Source organism: Loxodonta africana, chromosome 9 (genome assembly GCF_030014295.1).
Source record: "Loxodonta africana isolate mLoxAfr1 chromosome 9, mLoxAfr1.hap2, whole genome shotgun sequence".
NCBI lineage: Eukaryota > Metazoa > Chordata > Mammalia > Proboscidea > Elephantidae > Loxodonta > Loxodonta africana.
The window spans coordinates 37,347,545-37,373,419 of record NC_087350.1 but is presented as its reverse complement, the minus strand read 5'-3'; the positions used below and the strand labels follow the sequence as shown (position 1 = coordinate 37,373,419).

General features: G+C 37.2%; 1 long non-coding RNA gene across 1 annotated transcript in view; it reads right to left on the bottom strand.

Annotated features, from left to right (window-relative positions):
* LOC111749867 (uncharacterized) overlaps window positions 1-25,875 on the bottom strand; it is a 54,009-nt gene that overhangs the window by 17,971 nt on the left and 10,163 nt on the right. Inside the window, exon 2 of the long non-coding RNA XR_002785060.2 lies at window positions 5,272-5,416. This is a non-coding gene — a long non-coding RNA (uncharacterized LOC111749867). The remainder of the gene's footprint in view (window positions 1-5,271; window positions 5,417-25,875) is intronic.

The window sequence follows — 25,875 nt, the reverse complement described above, 5'->3', positions numbered from 1 at the left end:
GTCCAGGCTCTTGCTTTCCTTGTCCCTCTTCTTTCACCCTTTCTTTTATGCAAATAAACTCCCTGCCCTGAACTGGAAAAAGTCAACGAAGTGGGTTTAAGCTTCTAATTCTTATTGTTTCCCTCCTTTCTCATGACACCAGGCTGCACAACAAAGCCCAAAGTATGTGGACAAAGAAAAAATTCTCCTGGTACCTAAGTGATGTAAGAGGTTAAATACTCATCTGCCATTTTTTTCCTGTACTATACAAAGAGTAACATGTTCAAAAGACTTAAATATTTAAAAGAAAGTATTGAAGAAGTATAAACAAGGAAAGAAATGTCTTATTATTATGAATAATTTCCATATTCTGTTTCTTTAAGGCTTCTCTCTTTATGTTGCTTTGATTATTGAAAATTCTTAGGTTTGAAATAGTTCTATAAATTTAAAGTAGCATTTTGATTTTTGTTCCCTCCTTTTGGCTTTTAAGGGGAGTATTTCACAGCTCAATCCCTAGGTGGTACAAATGATTAATAAGCTTACTGCTAAACAAAAGGTTGGAGGTTCAAGTTCACCCAAAGTTACCTTGGAAGAAAGGCCTGGTGATCTACTTTCAAAAAAATCAGCCATTGAAAACCCTATGGAGCACAGTTCTATTCTGACACACCTGGGATCACTATGAGTCAGGATCGACTCAATGGCAACTGGTTTACTGGTTTATTTGACAGCTTAGCATTTCTCCCTATGCTAATCTATGCTTAGTTTTAGCTAACTGCCTATTTTTCCTGACTCCTGCCATGACAGGGAAAAAGTGGCCTCCTTAGTCATAAAACTGACTTCTTACATCTTAGCTGAAACCAAAGATTCAAAACTCAAAGTGGCATTATAATTAGACACTCATGGTTTCTCCTACTGTACTTTTCCTACCATGAAGTTTGGCCCTCCCAGAGGAAAGAGAATCTATCTTGCATGAAGTAATTTCAAACTGCGTACAATTTATATTGAAACTAAAGTCTGCAAGATTATTAAAAATAATTTTGTAGACTTGCTTTTGCTAGGCATATCGAATACGAATTGTTTTCAGGTTTAGAGAGGGTCAGGCCCTTTCTACTGCTGAATATTTGAAAACACATCTGAAGCAAGCATTTAAAAAAAGATCAACAGTGTCTTTTTTGTAGGGGGTGACATTAAAAAAAAAATAGACCTCAATAATTTGTGTGATCTGCATCATGTCCAATTTAAAACATAGATATTCAAACTTATCTTTAGTATGGCAGAGCACACAATTGGAAAGACTTATTTTAATAACAGGAAGACTCTCAATGAGATGAGTTGACACAGTGGCTGCAACAATCGGCTCCAGCATAGCAATGATTGTGAGGATGGCTCAAGACCAGGCAGTGTTTCGTCCCGTTGTACATAGGGTCGCTATGAGTCGGAATCGACTCCATAACACCTAACAACAACAACATTTTAATAAAAAGAACTGGCTGGGTGACAGAACATTCCACTTTAGTGATGAGAAAATAGGAACTTCAGCCTGCTGTGAAGACATCATGTTAGACAGCTATTAAAACATCAGCTGGGTTTTAGTAGATCCTGAAGTAAAAGTGAAGAAAATGATTTGGAGTAAAAAAGTCCGTTCTTGGAAAAATTAGCTAGTGTGTTGAAAATGTTTAAAAGCTTAAAAACGTATTAATGTTTTTAAACTGAGAAGACACATTTCTAGCCACATAGCCTCTACCTGTTTAGTTTAGAATGCTGTTAATTTGAGCTGTAAAGCCAATCTTTCAATAATAGCAGGGTTCTAGTGAAATGGAGACCTTGAGATCCTACATTGGAGGACTTAGTTCTGGAGCACCCATCTGTGCTGGAGGATCAGTAAGGATAGGCTGGGCTATGCTGTGGAAACACACCCCAAATCTCAAGGGCTTCACACACACAACTGTACTCCTATCTTGTCTATAATTCCTTTGTGTAGCCAGTGGCTCATTAAGAGAAGTCTCTTCCAAACAGTGACTTGGGGATACAAGCTTATTATTATTATTTAATCTTGTAGCTGTTTGGAGCTGCAGTCACCATGGCAGGGGAGAGAAAGCTTGAAGAACTCAGATTGGCTTTTAAATGCCTCATTTGGAGGTGTCATAGCCATGGATGTTTGCAGCCCACTGGCTGGAAGTAGTCATATGGTCCCAAATTAACTACACGGAGTCTGGGAAATGTAGGTTAGCACATGGAATATTTGGTGAGTTCAATAGTCTGTGCCTCAGTCCACGTGCCACTTTTAGGTTTCAGCAGTGAAAAACCAGACACATGCCCCAATTCTCTCTTCCCCTGACACAGCAATCTTGGAAATCAAGAATTTCCGACCTGTCTGTGTAATCATTTGGAAGGGGGCTGCTCTTAAGAGCTACCACATGCACAAGGTTTTGAGTGAGCAAAAAATAAACTTTTATATATTAAGCTAGTGATATTTTAGGGTTCAATTTTCCAGTATAATATAGCCTATCCTATCCTGAGTAACTATGACCAGACTGTCAGGGTGTGGTAGTGTGGTGGCTAGTGTGTTGCTATAATGCTGGAAGCTATGCCTCTGGTATTTCAAATACCAGAAGGTTCACCCATGGTGGACAGCTTTCAGGGAAGCTTCCAGACTAAGACAGACTAGGAAAAAATGCCTGGTGGTCTACTTCTGAAAATTAGCAAACGAAAACCTTGTAGATTGCAATGGGATGTATCAATTGAGAGGTATCAATTGATTGAGAGGTATCAATCATTGGAGGAAGACATTGTGCTTGGTGAACTACAGGGCCAACAAGGGCAAGGAAGACCCTTGGTGAGATGAACTGGCACAGTAGCCTCAACAATGGGCTTGAACATGACAATGATTGTAAGGATGACATAGGACGAGGCAGTATTTCCTTCTGTTGCACATAAAGTCACCATGAGTAGGACTTTATGTGCTATCTCTACACTGAATAATATCACTTGATTAAAAAGCCTTCTGTCCTGTTTTCCCTACCCAGATCACCAATTTTGATAAAAGTTCTATCATTTCTATCCTCAGATTTGTTGGGAACTATTAACGCAACCTTGGCTTAGGGATGAATCTCAGTTTTCTCCTGGTACTTCTTGGTTCAATGCTTCCTGATGTTTTGATCTATATATCGGAGTATGTCTTCTCATTGCTAAAGAGAAGCAGAAAAATATTTTAACCTACTGACCTATAAAAAAAAAAAAAAATTTTTTTTTTTTTTTTGTAGCTCACTCTAAATAAACAAGAGTATAATTAGATCTCATCAGAATTGTCCATAAGAGATAAATATAATAGCCTGGGAAAGTTTATACTTCATTAATTTAGTTGCCTTATTTCTTTAGAATTGTGTCCATTATTGAGTTGGGAGCTCATGAGTACAAATTCTTAAGTAAGTAAATGAATATATGTGAACCAGTGGCTTTGAGGTTGTGTTAAAACAGCAGGGATCACGTTTTTTAAAAATACAATGAGCACTAAATACCAGGATTTGTGTACCTTTTGGATTAGAGTTTCATCGTACTAAGTACTATTAATACCTTTAGTCACACAGGGTGTGTGAGCTTGCATTTCATCAGAAAAAATTCCAGACCAGAGTACATCAGTGACAATGGCTGGATGTGTCATGGCTCTGCCACTAATCCTTTTTAGGTAAACTTCAGCTTCCTGGGAGATTCATAGGATTTCTTGGAACTCTCAAAATTCTGCAGGCACATTGATTTTTTATAATGTGAAAAGAAAAACAGATGCTTACATTTGGAAACTCTCTCAGAAATAGCCAATATGATTTTTAGCTTTATTTTGAATATTTGGATTAAATTCAGTAAATAGGTATTAAGGTCCTAATGTATTCAATGCATTATACAAACCCTTTGGGGGATAAAGGGAGTGACTTAGGCCTTCTTATTTTTTTAAAGTGACTACTATATACATATATATATATATATATTTAACGACGCTTAAGCTCTTTTTTTCTTTAAGCCCATAGCTATAAGATCACATTCTTTAGATTTAATAACTAAGACAATAGAAATTATATCATAAAGAGATGGAATTTCAAACTTATATTACCCTTATTCAGTATATAACATAAAGCTTTACAAATAGTGTACAGTAAAATGAAGCAATGCTTCCTTCCCACATTTTCACAATGAGTCACTCATGTAACATAGCCTTTCTCCCATCTTTTAGTTGCAGGTCAGGTCAATGGTGCCCTGTCTTTCTTACTCTAGAAATTTCTTTAGCTTTGGAGCAGCACTTTAGTTGCTGCAGTTGACCAGGGGCATAGTGGTTAGAACAACGTAAAATATTTCCTGGTTAATTCTTGATACGAGTTTTCCAATGATTGATTTCTGAGAATAAATGAGAAGGAAAATATTTTCTGGAAACTACTCAAGCAAGTAATGCGAGGCTCAAGATCTTACTAACATCAGAGTGGATTCCTAGGACTTTGATATGTTAAACTGAAACTGTGTCCCCAGATTTTCATTTTACCTTAAATGAACTCAGAGATGGTGCTCATGAGATGGAAGCCATTTGTTCAAATTCATTGCTGTATATTTAATATTCTGCGAAGAATTTCTGGATTTCTTTCTCATACAAATATACATCAAACTAGTGTTTGTATACATGTTACAAGATTCAGTGTACTCAATCTGGCTCCATTATCCTTAATTTCTTCTCAAGTATCTATGTTAAGAGAAGGTATTAGAAAAAATAAATTAAGCTCTGACAATATCTCAAAAAATTGATGGGGGTAGATGAAGAATAACTAAGATTAAATAAACAGCAACGTTTGACAGAATTACGCTTAGCTTTTTTTTTTTTTTTTTGCGGAGTCGAAACTACGCTCGTATATGATGCATAAATATACCACATAGAAATGCCTCTAGTGAGCAGAAGATTAAGATAAGTGGATTATGACTTAGTTCAGTTGGCATATCAGTCAGGATCCCAGTAGCATGAGATGGCACACTCAAACTGGGTAATAAGTAAACTTTTAATAGAATGGATATTTCTTTCTTAAAAGTATAAGGCAAGGTTTTAGGAAAACAAGGGATGGTGTTGCTATATCCTGGGGCTGGCAACAGCAGGAAGCTGGAACTAGCTCTAGGCTTGAAGAGGCAAGGGGAAAGAACAGTTATCAGAAACCAGAAGGAGTAGCTATATGTAGATGCCCAACCAACAGATTTTTTATAGAGGGATCCATCAACCTGTAATCATTCATCAGAGAGGGATCTAAGGGAATAAATACTTACACACTCTCTCCCCTAGCCCTCCAAATCTCCTGCTAGTGCCTTTGGTCAAACTCAATAGGAGGTGAAGCCAAGGGAGTCATTGATGTCGTCCTTAAATATAAGCTTCTAAGAACACAGAGCAGGGTGAAAACGGTGGAGAGTTAATCTGGGAAAGAGAGCGAAAAGGAAATATCTAGCACAATCGGTACATAAATATTTTAAATAGAAATGTAAATGACATCCCAGATTTTTGGCTGACTGAGCTGCGTTCCATATTCTCCTCATGTCATCAGTCTCTGTCTTTTCTCCTCTCCTTTCCCATAGCCTCACACACCCTACATTGCTTACATTTACTGATATGCACCAACACTTTTGTTTTGTCACTAAGTTAGGAGAAACAAATTTTGGTAATTGACAGGAGGACCCTGAGTATTAAAACAAATTAGAGAAGGTTTGGAATAATGTCTATCTCCTACAGGGTTTGTTGGATTTGTTTTAAGATATCATGGAGAAGCCAAGAGGAGACAGTGAGAAACCACTGGGGCGCTAAGAGCGTTTTAAAGCCCAGTTGGCCAAATGAAGAGTTGAGGTAGGTTATTCTTTCCACCTATACATGGAATCTAGGACCGTTCTGGAAACCCCAAGACTGGAATTCGAAGGCATCAATAAACACCCTGGCTGCATACTGGTTAAGAGCTATGGCTGCTAACCAAAAGGTCAACAGTTCAAATCTACCAGGCACTCCTTGGAAACTGTATGGGGCAGTTCTACTCTGTCCTATATGGTCGCTGTGATGACAGCAATGGGTTTGTTTTTTTGTTTAACTATTGAACTTATGACAAGGAGTAGTAGTGGTAGGGATTCTTCATGAGCAGTGGATTAAACCTGTGAGAGCTTGGACAGTGGAAGACCAGGGCACACCCAGTGGTGTGGCAGTGAATATTTAATAACCAGCTCTCCAGGGATGGGGAAAGCCCTGGCCTGTAGCATTTGCTATCATGGACATTGCAAGCTACCAGGATCATTTCACTAAACACGGACTTGGGAAGAAATGTGCACAATTGGTTCCTGTGAGCTGGTAGGAGCTCCCTCCAGCACAGTACTGACCACAGACCCCACATTGTGACAGTAGCTGAAAACTGATTTGGGGGTGCATGAGAGATGCTGTTTAGATGGGCACTTCCATGGGCATCGTGGTCTTCCATTGTCCAAACTCTCACTGGTTTAATCCACTACCCATGAAGCCAACTGGAGACTCCCCACTGCTACCACTTCTTGTCCCATGAGTTCAATGGTAGTGCCAATAATATTGTTTATAGATGCCTACAAAGCTTTCATACTTGGGGTTGCCAGAATATCCCTAGATTCCATGCACAGGTGGAGAGAATAAGCTACCTCAATGCTTTCTACCAATCAAGTGCGGAGTCTGTTGCCATCATGATTTAGAAATACAGTAATTTTTTTTTTATCCTATAGTTTCAGGTCAGTGAGATGTGAGATATCAGGTTCTAGGAGCCATGAATTACTTGCCATAATTATAAAAAATTCTTGAAGACACACTGAAGGCCTTTATGCATGGAATAAGCAGAAATATAAATTGGATGGAACAATACAGAGTCTAACACAGTGTCATGTAGGCTCCATGCATGAATTTCCTTTACTACTTTGCAATTACTAATAGCCTGCTGGTTCGACTTGGGTTGTTTCTCTTTGAACCTGCTTCAGTAACTCTCTCTTTCTGATTTCACATAATTATTTCCTTGGTTTCTCTGAACTGAACCAGGATACTATGTCATGGCTCGTTTGACTCAGTAGTGAGTTCTGAATTTGCATGGTGAAGCAATGTGAATTGCTAGAGCTTCTTTTATTTCCTAGCCCTCCCATTCCCAACTTCGTATCAGCTCATGCCTGCCTTCCAGCCCGTTGCCATGGAGTCAGTTCTAACTCATAGTAACCCTACAGCATATTTCCCAAATTATCTCCAAGTTAAGCCACACCGTCTGACTCTGCTCTTAGCAGGGTCTATAAACTTGCTAGTAAACTGTAATCTACCTCATGTTAGGTAAATTATGCTACATTCCACCGAGAATCTAAATTGCTGCCAAATACTAAAACAGGACTGTTTACATGAAAAGTTCAACGTGGGCAAAATGTTGTTTTTGCACTCTTCTGCTTCTGTTTTCAGTGTCCTTTTGTTCTTCCTCCTCTCTTTCACGTTCTGCTATATAGCAAGCAACTTTATTTGACAAGTGTATTTCTCTTGAAACCTAACTGAAAGACCAACAGGAATACTATCATTTCTAGTTTGTTTCTTCTTCTTGTTAGCTGCCATTGAGTTACCTCCCTTTCATGGAAACCCTATGCACAATGGAACAAAATGCTTCCTAGTCTTATGCTACGCCCCATGATCAGTCATAGAGCAGACTGCTGTGATCCATAGGGTTTTCACTGACTAATTTTCAGAAGTTGGTCACGAGGACTTTCGTCCTAGTTTGCTTTAATCTGGAAGCTCAACTGAAGCCACCACTGACAGACAGGGTGTGTCTGTGCATGAGGTACTTTGGCTGGGAATTGAATCAGATGGGTTTCTACTGCTAGAATATTTGACCTTGAGAGATGTTTGGGGGTAGGGTTATCTCCCTTGTTATCCAGAAATCACATCATAAATCAAGTCAGCATCTGCCTGGTTAGGAAACCAACTTTGTAGTAAAATATTATTTGTAGTTGGTGCTTAACCTTCTCAATTTTCTGTCCTGAAGGACTTGAAAATTTAATTCATTTATTTAGTCAGTAAATATTTTTTTCAGTGAGGATACTTTGGGAATACAAATCTCTACTTGATATGAGTTCTTCCCTCAAGGGTCTGCACTCTACTGGGAGAGATAAGCCAGGTACACAAATAGCGATGCTGGAAGGTGAAAAGTGAGGTGTACTATAAGAAAAGTAATGGCAAAGTCCCCAGGAGTTAAAACAATGCTTCTCCTAGCTGAAGGAATCACAGAGGAGGAGACATTTGGAGGACAGGTAGTGAGATTATATGCCTGTTGGGGTTAGGTGGTGAATGGGAATTTCAGGTAGAAAGGAAATGTTGAGGCACTGTTATGGATTGACTTTTGTCCCCCAACAATATGTGTTATGAATCTTAACCCCTATGCCTGGGCCTATTATCCCATTTGGGAATGGATTTTCTTTGTCATGTTAAGAGGCCATATCAGTGTTGGGTCTGTTTTAAACTTAATCGCCTTTGAGATATAAAAAGAGTAGATTAAGACAGAAGATCAAGTTGAGATGGGGAAGAAAGACACCAAGCCACATGAAGATTGCCCAGGAGAAGAAGCTCAAAAGAAACAAGGACCTTCCTCCAGAGCTGACAGAAAGGGCAAGCCTTCCCCTAGAGCCAGCACTCTAAATTTGGACCTCGAGCCTCCTATGACAAAATAAATTCCTGTCTGTTAAAGCCACTCATTTGTGCTATTTCTGTTACAATAGCACAAGACAACTAAGACAGGCACATACAGGAATGGCAAACAAATTGATTTAACTGGAGTATAGGGATCCTTACAGACCATAAACAAAACAAAACTGGAAAGGGAATGTGGATCTAGGCAGTAGCTGGCCTTGAAAATCTGATTAAGAATGTGGACTCATTAAAGGTATTTGATGAGGAAGCTGAATAGCCCTGAGTTATTAATCAAGGCATTTAATATTGTGACAATCCGTACTATATACGGGAGTTTGAGGGTAGGAAGGTCATATTGGAGATGGGAAGCATATTGGGAGGCTATAGCAACAAGGCAAAAAGCAGTAAGGTTTTCAACTATGGTAAGCTCAATGAGAATAGAGAGAGGGGTCAGAAAGTGAGGGTAGCTAATATTCAATGAGCATTCACTATATACAAGGCACTATGTAATGAGTTTTGCATGAATTATCTCATTTTATCTTCACAAGGATATGAGGCAATGTGGAAGAAACAAAGCTTTTGTGCTATATTTAAAGTCAGAAAACAGACAAAGAATGCCTTTATGACCAGGATGAGATAAACTGATGCTGGGAGAAATGCTTTCTCTCTTGTAAGAGGTTTGAGAATGGTTGGAAGATCAAAGAAAAGGAAAAGAATAAGAATTCGGAGCTTGTTCATAAGCTAAGTGATTAATAGAAGGCAAAATTTATGAGCCAACATAATTTTCCACAACAGAGACAGCTACAATTTCAGTACTTATTTTTTTTTTTTAAACTATGATTTTTAAGCTTTGGAGTTAATAAAAAATGATGGCCTCTTTAATAAAATAGTTCCATACTTCAGAAAGTCTTTCTCATTTTATATCGGATGTCAGAAAAGGTCAAAAAGGAGCCTGTAACTTCTGATAAAGAACAGGATATGTTCTAATTTCCTCTGGGGATCTATGCATCAGTCTGAGTAGTCAGATAACAAGGTTCTTTGTTCACTAGGTTATATCTTTCCTTTTATTTGATCCTGCCGGTAAAGGCAATTTATAGCACAAAAGACTCATGATTAGTTCCATGAGTTGATTTCTGTCTATATAAGTAAGGCTCCTTAAATAAAAAAAAAAAAAAAAAATTTAATATAAGTAAGTCTCCTTGCCTGGTCTAAATTGTGACTTACAATTCCCTTTTAAAGAAAGCTAAATTTAACCTCAAAGAAGATTGTATGTGTTCACATATATACATATATATATGGGTGTGTGTGTGTGTCCTCATAGAATAACAATATTATCATTCCCACTTCTCATATTTAAAAACATATATGAGCCTTATGTAGGTTAAATATTTACCCTTGGTTGCACAGTAAGTAAAATATTCAGAAGTTCAAGATTTTCTTTTAACTATCTACTTCTTTTATTTGCACTTTATATATATATATATATATATATATACATATATATATGTATCTGTCATACCAATGCAAATATAACCTTGATGAAGACAGGTATATGGACTGTTTTATTCATGCCTAAAACACTGATTGGCTCAATAGATATTGGTTGCACAGATGGATGAAACCAGGTAGTGTGACCTCGGTCAGAGTGGCTGTTCTTTACCACTGAACTCTGCTGCTTCCCTGGAGAGATTCAGAGAAGCTGAGGGATGGGGAATAAGGGTTGGTTCTACAGGTCAGAGAAAACCAGGAACACGGCATGAGTGAGAACTGATCTAAGCAAGATAATATTATAGTATTAAATTAATAAGCTGATTTGTTTTCATGAAATATTTGCCCCATTTCTTCATAACTTGTCCAATTATGCAAGACTTACATAATTTGTTTCTTCTTTTACCTATTCTAATTTATATTTATGGAGTTTCTCAGTCTTAAGGGAAAAAAAATCTGCTTTTTTCTGTGTATGTTCATCATAGATTGGCTGAGTTGAGAAGTTATTATTATTTTGTCTATATTCTGTTTCTAGTCTCTGGATACTAATTTAGCTTTGTTCCATTGGAGGAAAATGGTCTCTTTGTTTGTGTTATAACTTGAGACTCTGCTTTTTTAATTAATAGATTTATAAGTTAATTAGCACTGAGTGTGAATAAAACATTTACGAAGCCAACATCAAAATAATTTTACATGAGATATGTTTAAATGTCTATTTTAGATCAAAAAAGAAATGTTAAAGATTATTCTGTCATAGGCTGAATTTTTTTTTTTTTTGGAATATTTTCAAAAACGAGTGGATTCATCCTTGCAGATAACCTAAAGCCCTTTTTAAAATGTTTTCTTATTTCGCTCGGAGTCACATGCAAAAATGTCAATATCCATATTTTAGAAATAGTACTGATTTCACCTTCATTGTCTTACCTGACAGAATAAAAAACTACAATAGCATGATTTCTGTATATATTTACACAAAGTATTTCTAATAAGAAAGAAGGTTGTTCTATTGCATGTAACATTTTGGTACTTTTTGTAAAACAGGAATTTCATTGCTATATTTTATTCTTAAAATTTTCAGTGTTGAATTACCACTATTGTGACATATTTCCTTAAAGGCATCAGAAAACCATTCAGTATACTAATTTGTGAGTTATAGATCTATTGCAAATCTCCTCTGTAGGCAATAAATATGTAAAATTATAACCCTAGGCAAAGAAAATAATTCTGCAAACAATAGAGTTAGGATAAGAAGTGACTAAGGTGAGATCAACTTTAAGATTGCATTGTACAGTAAAATGACATTTCAATGAGCTATTATATTAATTAGATTTGGGAACATAAAAACATAAAGTCAGATTTAACCAAATAGACTTTAATGATTCATCCTTCATAGAAGCAAAGAGGTTCTATCACACCTGTATGGTCTTTTTGTGAGTTTTCCTACCTATGGAAAACAATTCTGCAAACTTAGTTATGAATATTATTTTGGGGGACTATGATGTAAATTCCTTGTGTGTGCTGATAAGAAAAACCAATTTAAGATACACTGAACTAAGCAAAGAGTCTTCAATAGTAACTAATCATCTAAGAGTTCTCCTCACTCTTCTACTACCTGTTTTAACATTGCACCCGGTCTAGGCTGATTGCTTGGTGTGGTGACCCATATCTTCACCCTTGAAGAGTCTGAGCTCTTGGTACCTTACCTTCATCCTATTGCAATTGCTGCAATTACCCCTTCCCTGTTATCACCAGGTATAGAAGCATCAAGGTGCATACAAATGAATCCCCCCCCAAGATCCAGACATACTTCTCTGCGCCTCCATATTAAAGATAACCATTGGTAAAATTTTCAAAGCCCACATTGACAAAAAAATGTGGGTCACAGCTTCATGTTCCAGTAGAACCCTTATTATGTCCTCTCTGGAAGCCAGGATGTCTAATAGAGCAGCCTAAAGTTGTAGGGGCAAGAAAATACTCATTCTGCAAATGGTTCCCTGGGCATGAAGGTCTACGGCCAGGGCAGTTACTGTCAGTTTTCTTCCACCTCTCCTCAGATTCCTCTTCCACTCCATATACACCTGCCCAGTGCCCATTCACTCCCAGGAGCTGACATCTGCATATATGTCAAAGGCTGTCTTCAGGTGGTCACAACCACTTTTTCTCATAGCAACCCTGTAATACAGGATGAAAATGCCTCACATGCTATCCAAGACTGTAATCTTTACAGAAGCAGACCGCCACATCTTTCTCCCACAGAGTAGCTTGTGGATTCGAACCACTGACCTTTCAGCTAGCAGTCCAGCACTTAACCACTGCGGTACCATGGCTCCTTTACTGCAAAAGGGAGAATTAGATGTGCCTGGGAATTTACATTCTCCCAATCATAGCTCTGAACCAAGGTCTGATGGGTGCTGAAGTAAAATAATCTAGCTTCTTTGCCTCTGATGACCAGCTTGAAGGTTTAACCTATAATTTCCCTGGATCTCTATGGCAGGATTGATCATAAATTACCCTCAGTTGGATGTTGCTTACTAAAGCACCCTTGACTGGTCTTCTTCTATTCCCCAGTCCTTGCTATTAGGAAAATATTCTGATAATTCATTTTTACACAATTTGTGGTCACAGGGTTTGTCTGTGGGAAATCCAACTGAAAGTAGGTAATTTCAAAAGTGGTCCGAGGGAAGCACACTCTTAGGATGGGATTCTAGAATTGGATCACTTACCAGCTGGATAGCAACAAGGATCCAAAGTGTTGGCAATAAGTATATTGTTAAAAGCCTCTGGCTCACTGTAGTATTATAGTTTTGATGATTTTCACCTGTTGTGAGTTGGGATGGGATGCAGGCCAAAAGAGATGAATTGACTTATACAACATAACTAGTATTTCAGAGATATAGAGGGATTAGTAAATGTAAAGACTGAGAGCTGGTTGGTTGTTGCTAAGTGCTACTGTTGTGCTGAAGAAGAAAATTGACAAGCTCGGGTGTGTCAATTTAGAGGACCTACAGGGCGTTTTACAGGGCAGCATTTAAGGAGAGCCACAACTCCTGTAGCTAGAAAGTGTATTAAGCTGAAGATTGGATAATGGACTTGATCGTAAAAGGAGTAGAACTATAAAGAAAGCTGAAATCACAGCTACCTGGCAAGTATTTTATGTTAAATTCAGAAACATGACAGGGACAGAGTGGGACACTAAGACATTTGCTGGTAATAATAGATGTGTTCAAGAACGTAGAACCCCCAGATTTCCCTGAACCCCTGGCCCTGCAGGAGCAACCTAATTCCTTCTGCTAGAGAGTAGCAGCCTTCCCTTTCCTGAAGCGCATGACAGAGCCTCACTGACATGGATTCCTTGGAAGATGGTATATGGCCTCTTCAAGATCTGATCCTACTTCTTTTCCTATTTTGTAACTAGGGACAAATCTCAGCATGGCAACTAGGAAAGTACATCTCTGCTAATGGAAAAAAAGGGATTATTCACCAAAACATTTTCAGGACATGATTAATTCATACCAAAAGGAACCAGGAGAGCACACCAGGAAGTGGATCTTGGTAGTGCTGGACTGGGGTTGGGGGGGGGTTGAGATGGAAGAAGATAAGCTTGATAAAGGAGTATTTGTTAATAAGGATGTATTCTCCCATGATGAGGATTTAACTCCCTGGCAAGAGCACATGGAAATGGGGAAAAAGTCTCATATTAAATTAGGTAGAAATGATAGAACTGCCTTGGCAGAGTTTTGAGGAAAGGATCAAAAGGCTCAGAGAAGCGAGCATACTAGAATGCCTCTATTGTATAAGACCTGAGAGTCCACCCACTATGTTCATGGGAAGGGCCAGAGAACATTGTTATCACTAAGTAGCTGAAGAATGTGCTAGTGATGGAGAGACTGGCATTTTTCAGAAGCTCAGTGATGGCTGCCCTTTGTAGACAAGGGTTGATGGTAGGAAATAACTGTTAAAGAACTGGGCTCCCTGTTCTCAGTGGTAATAGTGGGACTCTGGAATAGCAGGGTCAAGTGACAACACTTAACTATTGGTGATTTATGGTGATGGCTAATAGACTAGGGTGTTTACAGGAAAAATAATTGGGCAGCCAACAAGAACATGGCTTGATTTATATAACAAAAAATGACTGAATGAAGCCTAATGTGCCAATGGAGTATCAATCCCTAACTCAGTTTAAAAGCCTGGGCAGATTCCCAGACCCATGAAAGGACACTGCAATACACCAAAAATTATATGAATAAAGATTTCCCATACTTTCCATATGTCATTTTACTCATTATACACTGGAGATCAGACCCTGCCTAGATCTTTCAAGAACTTTGGCTATAGCGTCTAAGCTAACTTCAATACAAGAGGACCCAAGGTGCCATCAAGGTCCTCCTGTTAAAAAAAAAAAAAATTTAGAATAGGTCATATCTAGACCAGCTGAGAAATGGAGTGCTGGTTCAAGTATGTGTCACAGGGGGTCTAGTGGATAATTTCCATAGTCCCTGGGTTCTCAATTGGACTGGATAAACTTAGCAGCTATGAACTTCATGCTGGATCTTTAACCTCTGAGATAGGAGTTGTGTTGTAGAAAAGGCCATGTGGAGGCTCCTGAAGCAGTTCCCTCTCTCAATGGCAAGACCATATTCCAGGTAAAATGATAGAGATTAATGCTACTGTTAAAGACAAAAAGGTGCAAGGGAAGTGGGCTCCATTATGTTCAATTTAATTCCCCATTCCAGTCTTTGCAAACACCACTTGGGAAGAGGAATTTTAAGTCTTCAGTGTGGTGACTACTATCAGTCTTCTGTTTGCTAAGTCTTCATTTTTTTTTTTCATCGTATTTATACAAGTCAAGAAACAACCTAGTCAGTTGCCCATCTATTTTGCTACTAAGAAAACCATAATCTATTTGTCATCACTAGAGATCTTTGCAGAAGAGCCCTGATGGTGCAGTGGTTAAAGAGCTTGGCTACTAATCAGAAGGTTGGCTGTTAAAGCCTACCAGTCACTCCATGGGAGAAAGACATGTCAGTCTGTTTTCATAAAGATTTACACCTTGGAAACCCTATGGGAATGTTTTACTCAGTCCTATAGGGTCACTATGAGTCAGAATCAACTCGATGGCAGTGGGTTTTTGTTTTGATAGAGATCTTTGCAGTTAAAGTCACTCCAGCTTAAAGCCTGTAGATTGTAATTCTGTGCACACTACAACGTTGGTTTAAAGACATCATCTGGTCTCTACTACTCAGGAATCTGGTCACTCCCACAGAACTTGTTGTTGTTAGGAGCCTTTCAGTCGGTTCCAACTCATAGCAACCCTATGTACAACAGAATGAAACTGCTCGGTCCCACGCCATGCTCACAATTGTAGTTATGCTTGAGCCCATTATTGCAGACACTGGGTCAATTCATTTTCCTCTTTTTTGCTGACCCTCTACTTTATCAAGCATAACGTCCTTCCTCAGGGACTGTTGCCCTCTGATAACATGTCCAAAGTACATGAGATGAAGTCTCACCATCCTTGCTTCTAAGGAGCATTTTGGCTGTACTTTTTGCAAGACAGACACGTTCATTCTTCCGGCAGTCCATGGTATATTCAATATTCTTCAACACCATGAATCAAAGGAATCAGTTCTTTGGTCTTCCTTATTTATTGCCTGGCTTTCACATGCTTATGAGGCAATTGAAAATACCATGGCTTGGGTCAGGCACAACTTAGTTCTCAAAGTGACATCTTTACTTTTTAACAACTTAAAGAGGTCTTTTGCAGCAAATTTGCAGCAAAATGCAATGTGTCTTTTGATTTCTTGACTGCTGCTTCTGTGAACATTATGGATCCAAGGAAAACGAAATCCATGAAAACTTCAATCTTTACTCCATTTATCATGATCTTGCTTATTGGTCCATACGTGAGGACTTTTGTTTTCAGTATGCAATGCATACTGATGGCTATAGTACTTGATTTTCATCAGCAAGGTGCTTGAAGTCCTCTTACCTTTCAACAAGCAAGGTTGTGTCATCTGCGTATCGCAGGTTGTCGACGAGTCTTCCTCCAATCCTGATGATGTGTTCTACTTCATATAGTCCAGCTTCTTGGATTATTTGCTTGGTATAGTGATTGAATAAGTATGGTGCACACCTTTCCTGACTTTAAACCATGCAGTATCCCCTTGTTCTGTTTGGATGACTGCCTCTTGGTCTATGTACAGTTTCCTCGTGAGTACAATGAAGTGTTCTGGAATTCCTATTCTTTGCAATGTTATCCATAGTTTGTTAAGATCCACACAGTCAAATGCATAGTCAATAAAATACAGGTAAAGATCCTTCTTGTAGTCTCTGATTTCGGCCAAGACCCATCTGAAGTCAACAGTGATATCCCTCATTCCATGTCCTCTTCTGAATCCAGCTTGAATTTCTGGAAGGTCTCTGTTGATGTACTGCTGCAACTGTTTTTGAATTATCTCAAGCAAAATTTTATTTGAGTGTGATATTAATGATATTGTTCAATAGTTTCCACATTCTACTGGATTTTTTTTTTACTGGATTACCTTTCTTTGAAATGGTCACAAATATGGATCTTTTCCAGTATGTAGGCCAGGTAGCTGTCTTCCAAATTTCTTGGCATAGATGAGAGTGAAACTCCAACCTATATCCCTTTGTCAAAACATCTCAATTGGTATTCTGTTAATTCCAAGAGCCTTTTTTTTTTTTTTTCCACAATGCCTTCGGTGCAGCTTGGACTTCTTCCTTCAATACCATCAGTTCTTGTTCATATGCTGCCTCCTGAAATGGTTTAACATTGACCAATTATTTTTGGAACAGTGCCTCTGTGTATTCCTTGCATCTTCTTTTGATGCCTCCTGTGTCGTTTATTATTTTTCACATAGAATCCTTCAATATTGCAACTCAAGGCTTGAATTTTTTTCTTCAGTTCTTTCAGCTTGAGAAATGCCAAATGTGTTCTTACCTTTTGGTTTTCTAACTCCAAATCTTTCCACATTTCATGATAATATTTTACTTTTTCTTCTCAAGCCACACTTTGAAATCTTCTGTTCAGCTCTTTTACTTCATGATCTCTTTCTTTTGCTTTAGCTACTCAATGTTCTAAAGCAAGTTTCAGAGTCTCTTCTGACATCCATTTTGCTCCTTTCTTTTCTGTCTTTTTCATGGACCTCTGTTTTTTTCATGTATGATATCCTTGATGTCATTCCACAGCTCATCTGGTTTTCAGTCACTGGTGTTCAATGTGTCAAATCTATTCTTGAGATGGTCTCTAAATTCAGGTGGAATATCCTCAAGGTTGTATTTTTGTTCTCATGGACTTGGTTTAACTTTCTTCAGCTTAAACTTGAATATGTATGTGAGCAATTAATGGTCTGTTCTGCAGTCAGCCCCTGACCTTGTTCTGACTGATGATATTGAGCTTCTCCACCACAGCTTTCCACAGATGTTGTTGATTTGACTCTTGTGTTTGCCATCTTGCAAGGTCCATGTGAGCTGGGCATTTTATTTCCTGTGACAGCATTTCCTACTGTCATTCCTGGTCTGTGTAAGATGGGTGCTACTATGTTTCCAAAGATGCTATTGTTCCCTTCATTATTATATTTTTTATCTCATTAATAGAAGCCCTTGGTAACTTAGATAACGAGTTCTGTATTCCCATATTATAAATCCATTTTAACATGGTCAACATGCACAGTCTTTTGAGCTCTTCATCAGCACTCTGCTAAAGCAGTCTTAGAATTCTACCTCATTTATTATAGACCCTTGTCACATCCAAGTTTCAAGGAACCATCCTGGCATCATAATAAATTTGGGTTCAAGTGTTCTTCCTAGGATATTAAATCTTGAGTTATGAGATATTAAATCTTGAGTTATGAGATATTAGTTCCATGTTAATAAACTCTTTCCTATTCAGTTTTATATATTATTCCCTTGGGGCCTGCATCTTCAAGATCCAATCCCACATGTTAACTTTTCCCAGCCAGTTACATATTAGCCAGGGTAGAAATTTTAGTGAATAGTCAACCTCTTTCTGTATCAAAGACTACGTTCCACTCAGGCTGTGCTGAGACTGCATCCCATTGCTAGTTTAGAGGCAATGAGGATAGCTTGAGGGCAGGTCTTAAGGAGGACAGAAATTATCCTGTGATGTCTTGGTAAGGTCTCTAGAAAAATGGAGGCAGCTGTTCACCTGTTCAGCTGTTCACCAGAAGGTAAAGATTTTCAGGTGCCTCTATTTAAATGACCCCATTCCAGGCACAGGTTCCCACTTCTTTCATATCAGTGTTCTATGTTTACCTTAGGAGACTTGTCAGGATTTGCATTTCAACTCTTACAATACCATTTCAAGTAAACCCTGGGACTGATTCTCTCTGGCTACAGAAGATAAGAGTTATTTTGAAAGCTGCCATCGAAAAATTTTGGCTTTCACAGTGTGTCCTAAGTTGGTAGTTGGCTGACATGGGCCTGCCATTCTCTTTATTCGAGGCTTCTGAAACAGACATCAAACACTCAGCCAACTCCACAAAATTTGTGATTATTATTGTCTCCATATCATTCAAGTACTATCACTAGATAAATCAGCTCTGTCCCTTCCACATTTACTTTATCAAATATGGTATGTCCCCAGGTTACAAATGTGGACTTAAGGACAACTCATACTTGCCCTTTAATGTTATATAAATTTCCCCTTACTTTTTGAACCAACTCTGACTCAAAACAATGTCTTCATCACGATCACCTTGACTTGCTGCATGTACAGATTTTAAATAATTAAAAAGTCTTTGAGCCTTTTCTTGCACTAAACCCATTGCCTGTAAGTTGATGCTGACTCACAGTGACTCTGTAGGACAGAGTAGAACTGTCCCACAGGCTTTCTAAGGCTGTAAATCTTTATGGAAGCAGACAGTCACATCTTTCGCTTCTTGCACTAAAGTAAGGTTAAAAAAGAATCATACATACCTGTTCCGACTTACCTACAAATTTCACTTAAAGATACACTTAGAAATGGATCTCATTTGTAATGGGACTGCCTGTATTCTAAGCCTGGTGTCTTTGGAGGTTGTATGAAATGTTCTATCATCTATCTATCTATCTATCTATCTATCTATCTATCTATCTATCTATCTATCTATCTATCTATCTATCTATCATCTATCTATCTATCATCTATCTACATTATAAATAAATTTATTAAATATGATCTTTTCATTCACGTTTTCTATTCTAACTAGAGACAATTTTGAGAAATTATATTTTCATGGAATTATTTATTCTCATTTTACCTTCCATATTTATAGGCACAAAGTTTCCATATAATTTGCTTGCAATTTGAAATCCAATCAGCAAGCCTGTCATCCACATTTTAGTCTCTTCACCTTGACTAATGATGGTTCTTATCTCAAGAATACTTTTTGCCCCTTATCTCTGCTTGAGTGCTATTCTGTGTTTTAAGGCCATTGTAAAGCAGATATTTGGTCTTCCAATTTAGGCCCTTTTGTAACTCTATCATCTATTATTTCACAATGACTAAAAAGCTTCAATTGTTATCACAGGATTCTTCCATATATTACCATGCCGAAAGGGGAAAGGTGATTCGCTTTTTTGTAATTGCTGAAAATTATCAAAGTGACTTGGCCCAGAGAAACCTGAAGAAGAACAAGGTGATGGGCTTTGTCCAATCAGATATCAAACTTAGAAATTAACATACTGTGGTACTGGCAAAGAGAAAGATCAATAGACAAATGGAACAGAATAGAGAGAATACAGACAGATTAAATATATAATACACATATATACACTTACTTAATATATAATATTGGTGGTATCATAGATTCATGGGGAAAAGAAGAACGTTTCAAAACATAATTACAGAGCTATTGGATCTCCAAATGGAAATATAACTGGTGTTCCTACCTCCCACTATATACCTTTTCCAGATGGATTTTCAATCTAAATGTGAAAGTAAAATAATAGTGTCTAGAAAGTAATGTAGGATACTATCTTCATGAACTTGGGACAGTGAAGGATTTTGTAAACAAGTGAAAACTATAATGGAAAATCTGACCACATTTAAAGTAAAAACTTCTGTTCATTAAAAGACACCATAAAAGGTTGAAAAGAAAAGACAGTATGGAAGCAGATATTGTAATGTTTAACTGACAAAAGAGTAGACTGTAAAAAGAAGCCTCACAATTCATAAAGAGAAAAAAAAAAAAAAAACGGAGTCCAATCGAAAAATGGGCAAAAGACTTATGCAGAAATTTTCTAAAGAAGAAACCTACATAGCTAATAAATTTTTTAAAAGACAGTCAACCTCATTAGTAATCTGGGAAATGCAAATAAGAATCCCAATCAGATATGATTACTTATCTGTTAGGCCAACAAAAATTAAAGAAATCTGACAATACCTAAGGTTAACAGGAATGAGATGAGAACTCTCCTGTACTCCTTGTTGGAGTATCTGGTAGTGACGCTAGAAAACAGTGTAGCATTATCTAGTGAGGTGAAGATTCACATAACTACTACCCATCAGTTCTACCCATGGGAACAGTTGTAGACCAGTAGACCTGTACAGCATTGTCCATATTAGTCCAAGTAGAAGCAACAAAATTTATTCATCTTCAGCTGAAGGCTTAACTAAATAATTTAACCCAATAAGTATGTTCGCACAGTAGAATGTGTGTGTGAACATGAAGTACTACAGCTATATACAACACAACTAAATCTTCCCAAGCACAATGTTGAGGAAAAGAATTAGCCAAAAATACACTCTGATTCCACTTATATAAAATCCAAAAGCAAGCAATGCTAAATTATACTATTTAGGGATTGATATGTAGGTGAAAAATTACAAAGAAATGAGCACAGACACCAAGATATTGGTTGACTTCAGGGGAAGAGGAGAATGGAATCAAAAGGAGGTACCTGGTGGAGCTTTTGGGTTGTGGCTGTGTTCTATTTCTTGAGCTAGAAAGTGCTTATCAGGGTTACATTTATATCATGTATTACATGTTTTGTGTGAGTGTGTGTGTGTCTGTCTGTATATGTATTTACATTGTGCCTCATGTATACATGTATACATATGACATATATACATATCTTATAAACTCTTCTTTATTAAATCTCACAAGAAAAAAATAAAAAGAGAAAGTGAATATAGAGTTAACAGAAACATAGCTTTGGATTTCTGAGTATTTTTTTGTCTAAGTGGTGATATCCTAGAATAACTATAAACCTACAAAAGATATAATTTTCCCGATGGTATCATTCCTTCAAAGATATACTTATTCTGAGTTTCATGATTAAAATCAGACTTGCATCCACTTGACAGGAGTCCTTACTTCCTCTTTTCTTTAGCATTTGCTAATCACTCCCCTGGCTTGAATCAACAGCCTTCACTTGACCACTTTGTTGTGTCAAAATGGAAAACTTGATTAAATGAAACCTTTTTTTTTTATGTTTTTAAATTTTCAATTTAAATAATGATGCTCTTTGTTTTTAAGCTTATTCCCTTTGTAATCCTAAAGATATTAAACACACATAAACGGCAGCATTTCTACTTTCACTTCCATCTGCTTCTGCTTCTCAGAGTTATTGTGCAGTATAATTATTTCTATAGCAACCAGCTGAGGAAGTGTTTTGAAAGCACACAGACTCTAAGACAAGCCTGCTGTGACAAGCTTTCAGCTGGGCCCCAGCATGGGGCTCTGGAGTTTTCAGTACCAAGTACTACAGCCGGAGAAGCACTTGCTATTGTCTTTCTCTTTTCCCCAGTAGCTAGTATTCATAGTATTTCTGATCTCGTATTATCTCTGGATTACGTGCCTTTAAAAGCACAGAAAAAAGTACAGAGAACATCATAGAAGTACAAAAAGTCCCCTCCCCCAAACAACCTAATTTACATTATGAAAAAATGCAAAAAACCAAAAAACCCATTTCCTAAGAAGAACTAAAACTAGTCTTGTTTTAAAACTCACCTTTGTCTTAGAAAAATCTTTTCCTTAAGATGGTCTAATTAGGGACTAGCATTTTTTTTATCGTTCTTAACCCTTCTACATTCTAGCCTTTAGCCCATTTGTTCCGAGCAAATGTTCAGAATAAATCTGTATTGAAAACTTTCTTTATAATAAACACCATGCTAAGCTTTCTACACAGGTTGTTTTATATAACCCAGTAACAGCTATATAAATGGAGCCCTGGTTGTGCAGTGGTTAAAGCGCTCGGCTGCTAACCGGCAAGATCGGCAGTATGAACCTATCAGCAGCTCCATGGAAGAAAGATATGGCAGTCTGCTTCCATAAAGATTTACAGCCTTGGAAACCCTATGGGAGCAGTTCTACTCTGTCATATAGGGTTGCTATGAGTTGGAATCGACACGATGGCAGTGAGTGGGTTAACAAATACAAGAAGTAACAATTTTTATGCCTATTTTACAGAGAGAAAATTAAGGCACAAAGAGATGAAGAAACTTGTTATAACTTATACTGGTAGAAAGTAGCAAAATCAGATTTGTTCCCCGGAAATCAGATTCCAGAAACTCTGCTGTTAACTCTTATGCTATGGTGTATCACTTCATCTTATTATCCTAAACTACATCTTATCATTTCTTCACATCATTTCCACGGGTACAAAAAAGTAAGTGACCTCGTCTTTGTCTTAGGGATGAGGAGGTTGACATAAAGTCATTTCCCAAAGGACTTCTATAGTATATGCACGTACATATATAGGCACAGAGTTTAACTCTTCTTGTTTAATTCACTTTCTCATATTAATAATTTTGGAGCTCGCTTAACAATGAACTACCTTGAAATTAAAATAAAAATAAAATTATTTGTAATGGTTGCTTCTGTAAAATTGGATCCTTGTCTTTTTTGTGAAACAATGTCTCTGCTTTTTTTCTTTGTGTTGACTATGTCTAGTTTTTAAACCAACCTTTCAAACTATAATTTAATTTAAAAGAAACCCTAATAACTCAAGTTTTCATTACCCTGGAGTTCAGGTGAAGTTAGTTTCTGGATGAGTGAGTTTTTCTGCTCTTCCAATCCCATAAACAAAACAGTTAAGAAGCAAAGGAGCCTTTATATATAAATCTCTATTAGCAACATATTAAACTGAGAAAGTGCCAATAAAAAGGAGCTATCCATTTTTTTTTTATCCTGATGAGTATTTGTGATTCATACTGTACACTCGACAGCAAACCAAGATAGTTATTTCTTAATAAGATGTTCAAAGACTCTGGTCAACAACTGGCTCAGGTTTGCTTTGGTGTGTGAAGTAGTGGTTTCCTTTATTGACAATTATGGCCCCACCTTCAGGAACTAGTTATGTTCCTCCTGTTGCTTACCAAAGCAGCCTTTGGTGTTCCTGACTCCTGAGACCATCACAATCCAGGTACTTTCAGACTGATACTCCCTAAATTCCTGCATGTCCCTCCACATGCTCATAGCAGTGTCATGTCATCCTAGCATCAGCCATGCATCATGTCAAATGACACAGGGCATTTCCTGGACTATCTATTAATTGCACAGTTCTTTTATTTGAAACTGTGTTGAAATGCAAGCCAGTGATCCCACTTTTAGGAAGAAAAAAAAAAGCTATTGATGACCAGAAATTGTAGGATTTTCCTATATATATTAATCTCAGAGCCTTAGCATGGGGAAGATGAAAATCAAATAATTTGTTTTATGTTATTTAACAATTAATGAAGTCTTTAAAGAGGAATTTTTAATACTTCTCTTAAATTATATCATTCATGTCATTGATATAAAATAAGGAAAGTATTTTAAGTCACAAAACGTTCTAAATTTTCAGAAAGATGAACAAAACATGAATTCTATTTGATACCACCATCAGTTATTTAGCTACATCTCAGATACAGAGGGACGGAATATTTGTAAGTTCATTGAATTGGATAACTTTCCAAAACAGGTGTGATCAGAGTAAGCCATATTACCTACCTAGCTGACAGTTCATGCTTTAGTATTTTTTTGGTTAGTTTGTTTTAAAGATAGAATAATGACATTTTGTATGACATTTGCTATAATGAATAGAATTTATACTTGGCAATTCTGCAAAGACAATGACTTACCTGAAGCCAAAAACGCAAAGAAATTTGTCTGGCAGAATCAGCATTTTTTTTTTTTTTTCTCTGAAGAACGCTAAGAAAATTGGAATCTAAGCATGTATTTATAGTCAATAGTTTCAGTGACTAGAAGCAAAAAAAAAAACGAAAGAAGATTTCAACATAGGGACTGAAGGGTAAAAGGTAATACAAGAATTTTAAAAAAACTTCAGAAACTAAATGAAAGAAAAGTGTGAAAAATCATAGAGTTCAAGAACAATCAATCCAGAGAAAAAATCTTAAATGGAGAAAAACAGGCAGGCAGGGTGCCTTCACATTGTGTTCATTTCATTACAAAGAAAATGAATAAACCAAACTGTCTCATTATTTCATTACCTGGCTTTGTCTCAAACGTCAGGTATGAAAAATTACTGAGACCAACAAAAGTTTTCAAAAAGATAGAAACCTTTAAAAAGCATGAACACACCATGAGCACTAACTCCAGAAGAACTGGTTTTTCAAGAATCATACAGGAAATTGAATAACGATGTAGGAGTCAGAAGCAAAGGTGTACTTTTGAGGTTCCCACACCTTTGAAAGAGGGGAAACCAAGTGGATGACCGTGGTTCTGTGTTTTCTAAGGCTGGGACTGTGGATATAGGAGTTCACCAGAGGATATTTCAGTATTAAAATGTATACATGTACATAGATAGAGTCTCTAGGAGTGACAACCAACTCGATGGCACCTAACAACATTTTCATAGTCACTAAAAACATCGTATTTTGATCTCATTTTTGGATTTCACTGTCAATCTATTATTTTTCTTTTCGGGAAGAATTTCAATCATTGTATGCCTACAAGTTTCTAAGCTAAGGTGGGTACCATGGTCTGGTGTAAAGAAGTCTGTACTCACAGAAGGCAAAAGACCTATTACTAATCATTGATTTAGCTAAATCCCAACTTCGTCCGGCTTCAGTTTTGAAATCTCTAAAATGATATCACTTGCCTTACCCTCACCACAGTGTAATTGTGAGGATGATAACTAAATATATGTGAAAAAGTCTCGTAAGCAGTAAAGTGCTCAACCAATAGATAGCTTCACCCTTGACAGCTGTGCAGATAAAATGTTTCCATATCTTTGATTTGAGAAACTTTGTAATTACATGCTTGAGAAGCAGATGCTAGGTATTTTCCAACCTCCCCACTCTCTACAGTTTTACCAGGTCATGAATCAGGCAATTAGAAGATAAAGTTTCAGGAGATCAATGAAATACTTCAGTGGCACAGTGGCTTAACATTTGATGTGAAAACAACTTCTATCTATTTTTCTCTTTCTATCTTCAAAAATAAGCACACATTTATAAATATGTATATTTCATTTAACAAAGAAAGTAGTTTGAAGTACTCTTTGCTTGAGATGTCTTATAAATATAAGTGAATTATTAATAAACCCTTGCTAGTTCTAGCAACTCAAAGGTCTGGTGTGCCTTCTAAATAAAATGGCCTCAGACTGAGGCCTTATTATTCTTGGAAATACCTACACCATATTGTTTAACAAAGTACCAACAACCTTGAAGCTTCTATGCAGGTATCAGAGTAAAATAAATATAATATGATAATTGTGGTCCCCTTTTTGATCCAGATTCCATAGTAGAATGCACTACTCCCATGTGTTTA